At 40.5% G+C, this 12,948-nt stretch overlaps 1 long non-coding RNA gene across 1 annotated transcript in view; it reads left to right on the top strand.

The window, feature by feature from the left end:
* The first annotated feature begins 4,131 nt into the window (after window positions 1-4,131).
* Window positions 4,132-12,948, top strand: part of LOC306656886 — a 31,372-nt gene continuing 22,555 nt past the window's right edge. Inside the window, exon 1 of the long non-coding RNA XR_013762658.1 lies at window positions 4,132-4,269. This is a non-coding gene — a long non-coding RNA (uncharacterized lncRNA). The remainder of the gene's footprint in view (window positions 4,270-12,948) is intronic.

Below are 12,948 nucleotides of genomic sequence, written 5' to 3' on the forward strand. Positions count from 1 at the left end.
GATAAATCTTTAGAAAATAGCACAAATGCATCTCCTTAGAAATGAATAAGAGAAAGTGCTATAGATCCAAAGGAAAATTTTAAAACAAAAAAATTTCGTAAAAAATTTAGTTCTAGTGAATTAAAAAATATGAGTAAAATAGATATTTTCTAGGAACTATAAATGATCAAAATGACTCCGTGAGAGATGAAAACCTAAATAGACTAAAAACAATGGAAGATATTTAGAACGTTTATAAAAAAGCAAATTCTCCACAAAAGTACCAGGGCCAGATGGTCTCAAAGGTAAGTTCTTTCAAATGTTCAAGTAACAGATGATTCTGATACTATTTAAACTCTACCAGAGCCTAGAGAAATAAGGATGGATTCCAAATTAGATTTTTTTTTCAAAACCAGCATAGGAGAGATACCAAATTGACAATGTTAGCACAAAAATAGAAAATGTTAAGCCAGTCTTACTATGACCACTCTAAAAGGAATTTAAATGAAATAACAGCAGAAATTTCCCCAGCAGGTTTAAAGAATAAAACACCACATTCAAGTAGAAACCCCTGCCCGAACATGCAGGCCTTTCAAAATTATGCAATCTAATAGCATGATATATTGTATTAATATGTCAAAAGGGAAAAACACCAGAAGGTCAACTCAATAGATTGCAAAAATGAATTTTAACTGAATTCAATATTTAGTAATAACTTAAATCTAACTAGCTTTACAGAACAGGGATGGGTAGTACATTGTCCACTGTCCATCCATCTTTCCTCTATTGTGGGTAGCCAAGGGTTTGGGTTGAATTGATGCTCACTCCTGTCCTAAGAGGAGCTACTGATAGTTTCAGATTGGTTAGTAGAATTCCAGTTGCCAAAAAGAACAGTTAGGGGTGGACAATAACTTACTACAGTGATTGGTTCAGATCTATCACTTGATTGACCAAAGTGATTAGTTGAGATTTGAAAAGAGACCTAGGATGTTCTAATCAGAATAAAGACCAGGACTTTTTCTCCCCCCCCCCCCAAAGTTTGGAGGAAGAGGGCCTTTTCCTTCCTGTGAGATATATATATTTCTCCATATCCAGAAAAGCACCAGTGGCCGGGGAAAAATTCTGTATTTCTGGATTTTATATATATATATATATATATATATATATATATATATATATGAATAAAACCTGGAATATAGGTCTGAAATAGGACAGACAAGTTTTTCCCCAAGAGGAAAACCAACCAGACAATAGAACTGGCAGGAAGATAGAGCTCAAAGAGTCACAGAGAAATGAAACTGGGACCCTGACCAAGCTGAACCTGAAGCTTACATATCTTTGCACAAATTTTATGCAAGCTTATGAATTCTTTTTGTTGTCCAAGCCACTTAGAATTGGTTTTCTATTATTTGCACCTGAAAACACTGTGACTGACTGAGACTAATGTCTTTGTAGGAAAATTTTAAAACTTAGCTTGAATTGAAATAGTGGTCAAAGACTAGAGATATTCTCATTAAATTCAGGGTATACAAGATGAGAACTGTACCCACAGAAGATGACCTGGGAAAAATCCTAGATTTCTGGAGTTGGAGGTCCAAGAGGAATGGAATAAAGAAGAGGTTGAGAGGCCTAACAACCTTGGGGAATCTAAATTGAAGAGATCAGAGAAGAAGATACCCCAAGGTGATTTGCTCAAAATCAGTTCTAGGGTTAGGGGATACAGATGATTTTCCTTATTCCTGTGGTTCTCAGCTTGGGACATTCGGCAATGTCTGGATACATGATTGTCATAACCAGGGGGTGGAGTTGTTGGCATCTAGTGGGTAGAGGTCAGGGTTGAACCTGAGCATCCTACAATGTGCAGGATACCCTCTTCAACAAGGACTTATCCAGCCCAAGATGTCAGGAGTGCTGAAGAAGAGAAACCTTTCTTTATCCTCTCAGGTTCACTGGTTTGTGTGCACAGTTCCTGTTGTGCTCTCTTGGTAACCTCACTGAATATTTAGCATTGTTCTCCAAGTGCAAGTCAGTGCCATGAGACAACACAAAAATACTGAAAAGAAAGGAATCCGGTGTCATTATTTGCAAAAAGTGACTATATACTTGCTGATTCCAAGTTAGCCAACTGAAGAACTGCTAGAAATAATAGGAGAATTCAGTAAAGTGGTGGAATTCAACATTAATTAACATTCAAGACCAGCAGTTCTGCTCTATGCTAAAAATAGCCAGTTGCAAGATATAGAAAATATTGAAAAGTGTAAAATATTTGGATATAAATTTAGCCAGAGTGGATCATTCTCCCTTTGAAGAAGACTTCTAATCTCTCTTAAAAGACATATAGAAGGATGCTTCAAATGCGAAGTCAGATCTTGCTATCGGATGGTGGTATTGAATACCAGGGAGATGAGCATGGTCTCAAAATGAGAAATGCAAGTGAAATTCCAATTAAAATTTCACAGGATTTTTTTAGTTAGATGAAATAAAACCAAAGTTTATCCAGAAAAAAATCTGCAAAAGTAACAGATAATTCAGAAGAAAAGGGAAAAAAAAGTTCTATAGAAGTGGAGCCAGCCTGATTAGATACTAAAACACCTGAAACTTAGCAATTAAAGCAGTTGGATACTGGTGAAGAAGTAGGCAGGTGGATGAAAACAATAGAGAAAAATCCAGAAATAGACCCCAGGACATGGGAGGATTTCTCTTAATATGGTAAAGGTAGAATTTTGTGGGACAATTCTTTACCATCTGGAAAAAAGAAATGTCCTCATGTCTGTAATTTATATTTCTGATAAAGGATTCACTTTCAGAAAATATAAATAACACATATCAATCAAGAAAAAAAAAAGACAATAAATTGAATCCAACACTTGATCAATCACTTCACAAAAGAGGATATTCAAATAGCCAGTTAAACACTGAAAATGGAACTGAAGCTTATTAATGCAAATTAAAACTATAATAAGATAATATTGCACACCCACCAGAATGGCTAAAACTTAAGGAACTGACAATATGAAGTGTTGATGGAAGATATGGAGCAGCTGAAACTGCTGTACTCTGGGGGGAGGGTAAATTTGTAGAACACAGCTAATCTAGAAAGCTATGTTCTGAACTATTTGGAACATGAAATTTGAGTGTACTGTCCCCAAGATGACACAGAAATTCCACTCCTAGATGGATCGCTAGCTTGACTCAAATGTCTTGTCAACCATGAGAAGGATTAATTGATTTTGTTATATTCAGACAATGAAATAAACAGCAATGGAAATGAATGAACTCTAACTACATGCGACAAGCATAATGATGAGCAAAAGAATACATTCCAAATGACTGCATTTACAGAACGTTAAAGCAGAGACAGAACTAATGTATGATGATAGATGTCAGGTTGCTCTGGGGGAAAGAAGGGCGTGACTGGGAAGAAGCCTGAGTTCTGGGAGGGATGCTGGGTTGCTAGCAATATTCAGGGTCTGTTCTCTCAGTGCAAGTTCATTGCATTTTTGGATGCTTTGCCGTAGGTATGCTATTCATCAATAAAAGGGTTGAAAAGAAACACAGAAACATAAACCTTATTGTGAACAAGCTAATGAAAGATTCTGCAGCAGGTTGAAGGCCATTTCAGCAGGGTGTCAGTGACTCTTCGTCCTCCCATCTGTACAACTGAATAATGTCAACCTCAAATGGATTTTATGAAAATTATCTGAGGCAATGAATATGAAAGTGTTTTGTAATCTGTAAGGATTGTTGGTATGATTTTTAACATAACAACAGAGGTTGTTGTTATAATTTTTACTCCACGTTCCACTTCCAGAAAGGGTATACCTAGAGTATTATCATTGGCCCCAGTGTCTGGGCCCCACTTGCCCTCTTGTTCAGTTGCTTTATGGATAATTATCTCTTTATCATTTAAATCTGCCCCAGCTTTCCTCTCTTCATCACCTTCACTGCCCCACTCCTGAGATTAATTCTTTCCTTAAACAATAGAAGATGGATGGCCTTCGTGTTCCGTCAGCTGATTAAAATCATTTCCTCTCTGTTGAGAGTCCATTCATGTGGAAACTGTGCTTCTGAACGCCAGCCTTAGAAGCCAGCCTCATGCACTGAATTGCAGCCTGCAATGTCTAAACATTCCTCTTCCTTCTTGGCAGCATTTCATAGACTCCACCAATGCCCCTGCCAGGGCCCTGAATGCTTCCTATCCGGCCAATGGTGGAAGATGCCAGCTGAGCCATGACCTCCTCCAAATGCTGTGAATGTAGCTGCATCCAGGTGTCATGCTGGCTACGGAAGGTACGAATAAACAATCACCCTTAAAACAGCATTTATTAAGTGTCTTGTCTCACTGGGTCCTCCCAACAGTCTGGTGGGGGGGTTGGATAATCCAATCCCCATTCTGCAGGTTTGGAAACTAAACTGAAGCTGAGAGGTGAGAAGTGAATCAACCAAAGTCAGAGTCACCAATTAGAGACAAGATTTGAACCTGTGTTTGACTCTGGAACCCATGCTGGTTCCATTCATTCGGTAAATATTTATTAAGTGACAACCATGCACGAGGTACTTGGATTCATCAGTGAAAAAATTCTTTGTTTTCATAAGCTTCCATTCTATTGGAGGGGAGGGACAACAAAGGTAAGTACAATCAATCAATCAGGCAGTATGTTAGATTGACAGGTCCTTTGGAAAAAATGAGTTGTAAGGGGATGTCAGAAAAACCAGAGGTTGGGGGCTAGGGGAAGTTTCATTTGCAAGTGAAGTGAAGTGGTCAGGGGAGACTTCCTTAGAAGGTAAACTTTGAACGAAGTCTTGAGGAAGGTGAGGGAGTTAGCCAGACTAAAGAAAGCCCCGCTTGTAGGCCCTGCATGGGAGAGGCCTGGATATTTTCAGAGCAGCAAGGAGGTCAGTGTGATTGACACAGCACACTTGAGGGGTCAGAATGGTACCCAGGGTCAGGTCCCATAGAACTCACAGATCGTTGTCTAGACCTTGACTCTCTCTTCAAGAGAAGTGGTTGTCGTAGGTGGGTTGTGGAAGAGGTGTTTTGAATGCTCTGTTGAGACCAGGCTGTAGGACAGCAAAGGTAGAAGCAGGAAGACCAGTTAGCAGCCAGGAAGTGATGGTGCCTGAGACTACAGTGATTGAAGTGGACAGAGGAGAAAGGTGGTGGGGAAGGGCATGAAAGGAATGGATCTGGGGATGGACATGCTGGATGTGAGGTGGTCCTCAGACCTCTGAGTGGAGGTGTTAAAATAGATAGTTGAACATATGAGTATGGAATTTAGAGGAGTCTGGCATGAAGTCTTTTTTTTTTTTTTCTTTCAGTACTTGGAATTGAACTCAGGGGCATGCTACCACTGAGTTGCATTCCCAGCCTTTTTTATTTTTTTATTTTCACAGGGTCTCATTAAGTTGCCTAGACTGTCCTTGAACTTGAGATCTTCGTCATCAGCCTACCAAGGGATTACAGGCATGTGTCCCCATGCCTGGCTAGTGTGCAGTCTTGTTTGGATTCAGGTTTTATCTATGGGAGCAGCAAATTCAGGCGCCACCTAGGGATGCTGGGGGTGCCTGAAGCTGTGGCCTGGGGAGGGCCTGAGAGTACTGAGAGCCTGTGAGCCAGTCCTGACACAGTCATTCCCCAACCTGGATCACCAAGGTGCCTGTTATCAACACAGGCGCCAGGCCTATTGTGGAGCCCTCACATATCTGATGACACTGGAAGGTGTCCTGGATGCCCCCTTCCTTGTCCTCAGCCTGCTTTCACTCTGAGCCCACTTTAATTCTAGTTCCCAGCCCTGGGTGTGGGCTTAGATTTGGTTCCTACCTCCCCTCTTAGCATTCCTGCACTTGGTCTCTAGGTTGCCCCTTGGCACCCCTGATTTCCAGTACTGCCACTTGACCCAGCTGCAGTTGGAGCAAGGACACTGGCCCTTCCTCCCAGCCCCTGCTTCTTGGGAGCACTTGAACCACTTGGCCCTCTCAGAAACAGAGACTGGGATTGGAGAATTCAGTCCTATCCTGGCCCTGCCAGAAGTGTTTCAGTTACTGAACATGGCTGGTGAGCCTTGAGAGAGGACAGAGGTCTAATATTTGACCACTCCTGGCAAGGGAAAAGCATGATTTACAGTGATGTTCAGAATACCTTGGGGTGGTATAGGGTAGAGGCTGGAGGGGGAAATATAAATGGTAACCAAGGTCAGAGGAAAGACATCCAAATGGAGAGTCCATGGTGGTGGCTAGAAGGGTCCTCTGTGGCTAGTGGATCTCTGAGGACATCAGGAGTTATTCCTCTAGAGGGACGGATTTGAACTGTGAGCCCGGCTTGGGGTTCTGACCTAAGGGCTATACTCAGGGCCTGCTGTGCTCCTTCGTTCAGGCTCTTTTTCTTCCGCTAATTAGGAATATAAGCCCCTGAACATGAAATTTGTTTTTCCGTGCAGGGGATGGAAGGGAATGAAGGGAGAAGGAGATATCACTAACACTCCTGGCTTCTGCCGTGTGGGGTGAGGGACAAGGACTTCTGGGTTTTAAAGCGTTCATACCTGTCCCCTCCACTGCAAGACTTGGGAGTCTCAGAGTTGTCCATATTCTTATCCAGACTCCGGGGCCAGAGCAGATTCAGGGAGGGAGATGGGCAGGCAGAGTATTGAATTCACAAATAGGATCGGGGCTCGAGGTCAGAGGGCAATCAAGTGTCTAGACTGGTGACAGGGTCCAAGGTCAGCTAATGAGGGGCCAAGGTTGTATCTTGGCTTATGATCAAGTTGAGGCTCCATTGGGGTCAGGATTAGGACTTGGCTACTTCCAGGGACACACTGGTCCTGCATGTAGCTAAGAGGCCTGTTGGTTTCCTGATCAGCTCTGAACAAACTTTGAGCAACATGACTTGAGAGTCAGTGAGCCCTCCAGCTCCACCCTCATCCTGAAGGCTTCAGCCTCCTGGGGCAAGGCTGGTCTCTGTCCTGAACTTAATCTGCTTTTGAGTCCTTTCCAGTCCAGCATGGCTCTGCTTGCACTCCATATGGCCAGCACTGTGCTGGGTACTTTCAAAGGTCTTGAGAACTGTTGCCTGGTTGAGGATTAACGTCCCCACCATTTCCTTCTATGTGCAAGGAAAACAGGCTCAGCTCTTTTTTGCATCCAGGCACATCTGTATATTCCTTCTGGATTGGGACTCATTTTTAATCCCTTTTGCTTCTGGATCATCCTAAAGCCAATCGGGATTTTCCCAGGACAGAGGAGAAAATGTGGTTGTTCAAGGAGACAATTCTTTTAACCTGAGTGCTCAGAGGCAAGGGTCACCAGACCTGAGCTTTTCTCTTCTCAGTCTGGTCTAGCCCTAAAATATTTTTCTCAAAATGCCAGGGGTGTCCAGCATCATCACGTGACTGGTTACAGCAGTGGGCTCTCGGGGACATTGGAGGGGTGGTAGAGGATGGTTAGGATGCATATTCTGGGCTCAGTGTGAAAATCTATGAAGAATGAACCAGGGAGGGTCCATCTGCTGGCCCTTTCTCCCCCAGCATTGCCTTAGTGGCTAGGGAAGAGGTCCCTGGCTGCTTGCTCCATGACCCAGCTGTGGATGTGGAGAAGGCAATTTATATGCTTTTACAGCACAAGTCAGCTCATAGGGAAGCACAGGTCTTGCTCTTAGGGAATTCTCCTGACTGTGTTCTCCTTATACATCACTTCCTTCTTTCTCCCAAGTTTCCAGGCCCCTCTCCGTCTGAACCCACACCTTCTGCTTCCCCCAAAGACCCCTACCTTGCTCTTCAGAGCCCCCTCCCTTGTGGAAAAGAGAAGGGAGGGAAGCTGGCTCTTCCGAATGTGTACAGAACAAAGAGCCCTGTTGTTACTCTCTTTACCCCTGACTAGCAGCTCCTGTCAGGGTCTGAAAAATGAACATGGGTGCCTGGGGTGACAAAGATGGATGGGGATCCTGGTGCATGGCTCTGCACACACTGCTGGCCTGTGTATTCCTCCCCTTGGGATCAGGCTAATCAGATGGCCGTTTATGGAGCCATTACTCAGTCATTTAGTTGTGCTGGGAGGGGAAGTGTGAGGTTTCACCAGTAAGACAATTAGGACCTCTCCCTAGCAGCTGCCTTTGGCGGGGATGACTGTGGACAGATGAGTCCCATTAGGGGGTGATGATGATGACAACCCACTGGCTCCAATCAGATTGGAGGCTCACCTGGGCCAATGCCACTCATGGCCAGCCGTATTGTGCTTACACATGAAACCAGTCCTCGCATATGGTCCATCTGGGCTTTCTGAGCCCAGGCGCACCGGCCACAGAGAAAGAGAACCCGGATGCTCTCTTGGCCACCTGCTGCCTTTGTTTTAAACTCTGAGTAAAGTCACAGCTCTTGGTATGCAGACAATTCCCTGGGAAGAGATTCTTTTATGTCTGTGCAGTAATATATTCTGCGTCCCGGGGCCTGTTATTGTACAATAAAACAAGAAGGCTGGGAATCAATACAGGAATGTGAAAAAATGCTCTGAATCATTTTCATAACCAGCAAATATGGTTTTCAGCTGAGAAACATTTTCTTTTCTATTCTGAAATGGTGGTAGCAATTTTCAATCCTGGGCGCTGGGACTGGAGCTCTTTGCTGCTTAAAGGTAAATGTCACCCAGAGGAGAGGCCACAACAGCCTGGGCTGTGATGAGCTGCACTCAGCAATCATAACCAGGATATGCACTTTGCTAGTCTCTCTTAGGTGCTGCTCTGTGCTGGGCACTTTCAAATTTGATAGGTTATGTGTTTGGACAAATTCTTAGGGTTCATCTGCTCCAGTGACCTCATCATGTAGAAATTCTCTCTATAGCATCCCACAGTACGGAGTTAGAGGCTTTCTTGCAGTGAGAACAACTCACAGACTCTAAAAGCCCATGCCATTTTCTCTTAATAGCTCTAAATACTAAAAAGAAAATGCTCCTGACTTCCAGTTTCACTTGGCATTGGAATGAGCACACACTGAAATCTCTCTGCTCTGCTTCGATCACATGCAAATAATATAGATGTAGACACCCTACATGTACAAATATAATTTTGTCTTGTTTTTCATAGGAGCAGTCATATTAAAATATGATGTAATAATTTGTGTAGACTAGAAACAAAGTGGAGATACAGGTGTGCAGGGGCTGAAAGCATGAGACAGCTGGCAGGGGCTGGTGAGACAAGAATTGACTCACAAAGAAACAGGAGCATGTGACCTCCGATGAAGGAAAAATCCCAATCAATAGAAACTCACCCTGAGACGGTTCAGATCTTACACTTAGCAGGCAGAGCTTTTAAAGTAGCTGCATAAACAGGCTCAAAAACCTAAAGGAAAATACAGTCTTAATGAATGTACAGATAGGGAATCTCAACAGAAAAATGGAACTAAAAAGAACTGAAGGGAAATTTTGAAACTTAAATTTGTAGTAATTGAAATGAAAAATGTGCTGGATGGGCTTAGTAGCAGATTAGAGATGACAGAAGGATGAATAAGTGAATTTGAAGACGGATCACTTAGGAAAGTAGACAGGAAAAAGATGAAGAAAAGTGAATGTGGCCACAGAAATTCAAGGGTCAAAAGTCTCACATACATGCAATAGAAATTTCAGAAAAGAGACTACAGATCAGAAACAAGGAGTTGATCTGAAATACATATATACACACACACATGCAAGTATGCATAATATAGGTCACAATAATGAATGAAAACATCTGGACAATGGTAGTGAAAAATTCCCAAAATTTGATGAAATAAATACAGACTTACAGTTCTAAAATGTTCAGAGAATCTCAAGAAAGATATATTCACACATACAAACTGCTGAAAACAAAGAGAAAATATTGAAAGGAGACAGAGGAAAAAAAGACACATTATATATGAGGTGACAATGATAAAAATTACCAACACTTCTCAGAAACAGTAGGTAGAGAACAAAACAACAAAACAAAACAAGAAAAAAAGACCCCTAAAAACACAAAAACCAAAACCAAAAAAATCAAAAACAACCCCCCCAAACCAAGAGCAATGAAAAACAAAGGAATAACATCTTTAACATGATTTTTTAACATGTTTAAAGAGAAATAAAACAAGAACAAACAAGAATAATAACTGCTAAATCAGACAATTTTACTGTCTATATTCAGTAGAAAAACATGCTGCAAAAAATGATAGTGAAATAAACCAGACATGTACTTTTACTTATATATAGAATCTAAAATAGTTTAACTCATGGAAATAGAGAATAAAATGAAGGCCACTAAAGGCTGGGACCGTGAGTGGGGAAAGGTGAGATATTGATCAAAGAATGTAAAATTTCAGTTAGAGAAGAGGAATAAGCTTTAGTGATCTATTGCATAGATGTTCACTCTAAGTTATAATGTATTGTGTATTTTAAAATTGCTAAAAGAGCAGCTTTTAAATGTTTTCATTACAAAAAATTAAGCATGTAATGTGATAGATTCTGATTCAATCATCCCACAATGTAAGCACATATTTAAAAATCACATTAATGTAGGAATTCATGTAGTACCCCATAAATAGATACAATTATTATTTACCAACTAAAAATAAAAAGTTTGAAAAGAAAAAAATAGGAGAAACAAAGTTATTTTCAGACAATGAAGGCTGAGAGAATGTGTTCCCAGCAAACCTGCCCAGCAAGAACTGCCAAAGGGCATTCTCCAGGTTGAGCAGAAATGATACCCTATGGAAACTTGCATCACCAAGAAGGAAAGAATACGTTTTCTTATGTAATTTTAAGAAAGATAACTGACTCTTTAAGACAAAAATAATTAAAAGATAATCTGTTGTTTAAAACATATGCAAAAAGTGAGAGAGAGTGTCAACACTAGCAGAAAGAGAGGAGAGTGTTAACATAGTAATATAATTATATTGTGGTGAGGTTATTATATTTATAAAGTGAGAAATAGTGAAATTTGTAAAGTAATGATGCCTATTATTACCTAGAGTGCACTAAAGGAAATGATAAAAAAGTGACATAGCTAAAAAGACAATAGAGAAAATACAACAAAATTTTAAGAACTATTTGACTTAACTAAAGGCAGTGAAGGACCAATTGATGATCAAAGACTCAAGGGGCAAATGGGAAACAAAGGTACATTAAAATCCAACCATAATCAATAATTACATTAAATATAAGTGGACTAAGTGGCAAGGTTTTGGGACATAAAATACACATTTAAATATCCATTGGTATTTCTCTATGTTGGCACAAACAATTGGAAAATAAAAAATTAAAAATACCATTTCAATAGAATCAACAAAGATAAAGTACATGGGAATAAATTTAATAAAAGGTATACAAATCTGTACAAGGTTGAGTTTTAAAGATAATCTGCATAAATGAAGAGAAGAGCTTAATTTTATCAAAGTAATCAATCTCTTCAATTTTATCTACAGATTCAATGCAATCTTAAGCATCATCTCAGTAGACCTCTATTTTGACTGGGAGTTGCAGGGCTAGAAATTGAAAAGTTGATTTTAAAACCTATGTGAAATGCAAAAGATCTCGACTAGCTAAATCAATTTTGAAAAAAATGTATAAGGTTGAAGAGCTTACGGTCTCTGACTTCTAAATATACCAGTTGCAATAATCAAGACAGTGCAGTACTGGTGTAAAGACGGACATGAAGAAAAAGATCAGTGGGATAGAACGGGGAGTTCAATTCACATGTACGGCCAATTGATTTTCAACAAGGGCTCCTGGAAAATTCAGAAGGGGAAAGAAACATCTTTTCAATGAGTGATTCTGCAACAATTAGATATTTGTATAGAAACTCTACCCCCTGCCTCATATCATACACAAAATTTAACCTAAAATGGATTATAACCCTGAACATAAAAGTTACTGCGAAACTTTTAAAAGAAAACACAGGAGAACATCTTCATGATGTTACATTTCTTAGAAAAACTTAAAAAGGGTAAACCACCTGAGGGAAAAATCAATACACTGAACTTCATATAAAGTGCTCTATTTTTCTAAATGCATCATTAATAAATATGACAAAGAGTTTGTATCCATAATATATAAAGAAAATTTACAACTCAAAAATAATATGACAAACAATACAAATTTTAAAAAATGGAAAAATGATCTGAATAAAGCCCATGTCCAAACAAATCTTAATCTTCTAATCACGATCCAGGGCAGCAAAAAGCAGTGGATATATAAGAGGGCACTGGACTCGGAGTTAGGAGTCCCAGCTTTCATCTCCAACTCAGCTGTTGACTTGCTGTGTGACCCTGGGGAAGCCCTTTCTACACTCTGTGCCCCAGATACCTTAAAATACCTATACAAATTCGGATAACATTGTTATTGCCTGAATTAAATAAACCATCTAAAGGGATTCTAGAATGTGCCAGGAGTTCTGGGGATGGGAGGCATATTGATGTCATTTTTGACTCCTTAGAGATTAGAGATGGTGGTTACAATAAAGACAACTGATCTGAATTACCAGATACAATGACCTGATAGTCTACAAAGCACACTTACATATGCATACAGACACAGACATGTAACATGGAACACATGAGCATTACAGTTACACTTACATCCTTCCATGCAAATACCCAGAAATGTGTATCCACAACTCACCCATGTGGCTGCATGGAGACCCACACACATGTGTATATACAGACCCAGTCATAGGTGCATGTTGCACACACATGTTCTCATGAACACACATATTCATAGGCTCTCACTCTCCCAGAGCACATGTTCCATGAGCACACAGATGCAAATGAATGTGGCTCTGTTACCACACACTCATAAATACACAAAGATGTGCAAAGAGAGCAGCATACACTCAAACATGAAGTGGTGCACAAAGAGGTTTTGTCTAGGGAAGAAGAAGCAATCCCAAAACAGAAGAAGAGGGTATGTACTGTTAAGAGTGGGCAGGGAAAGAGTTCCCTGAAAAAGGGGATGCAGGGAAGGCTGCTGGCACCT

This window comes from Sciurus vulgaris (assembly GCF_902686455.1).
Source record: "Sciurus vulgaris genome assembly, chromosome: 3".
Lineage (NCBI taxonomy): Eukaryota > Metazoa > Chordata > Mammalia > Rodentia > Sciuridae > Sciurus > Sciurus vulgaris.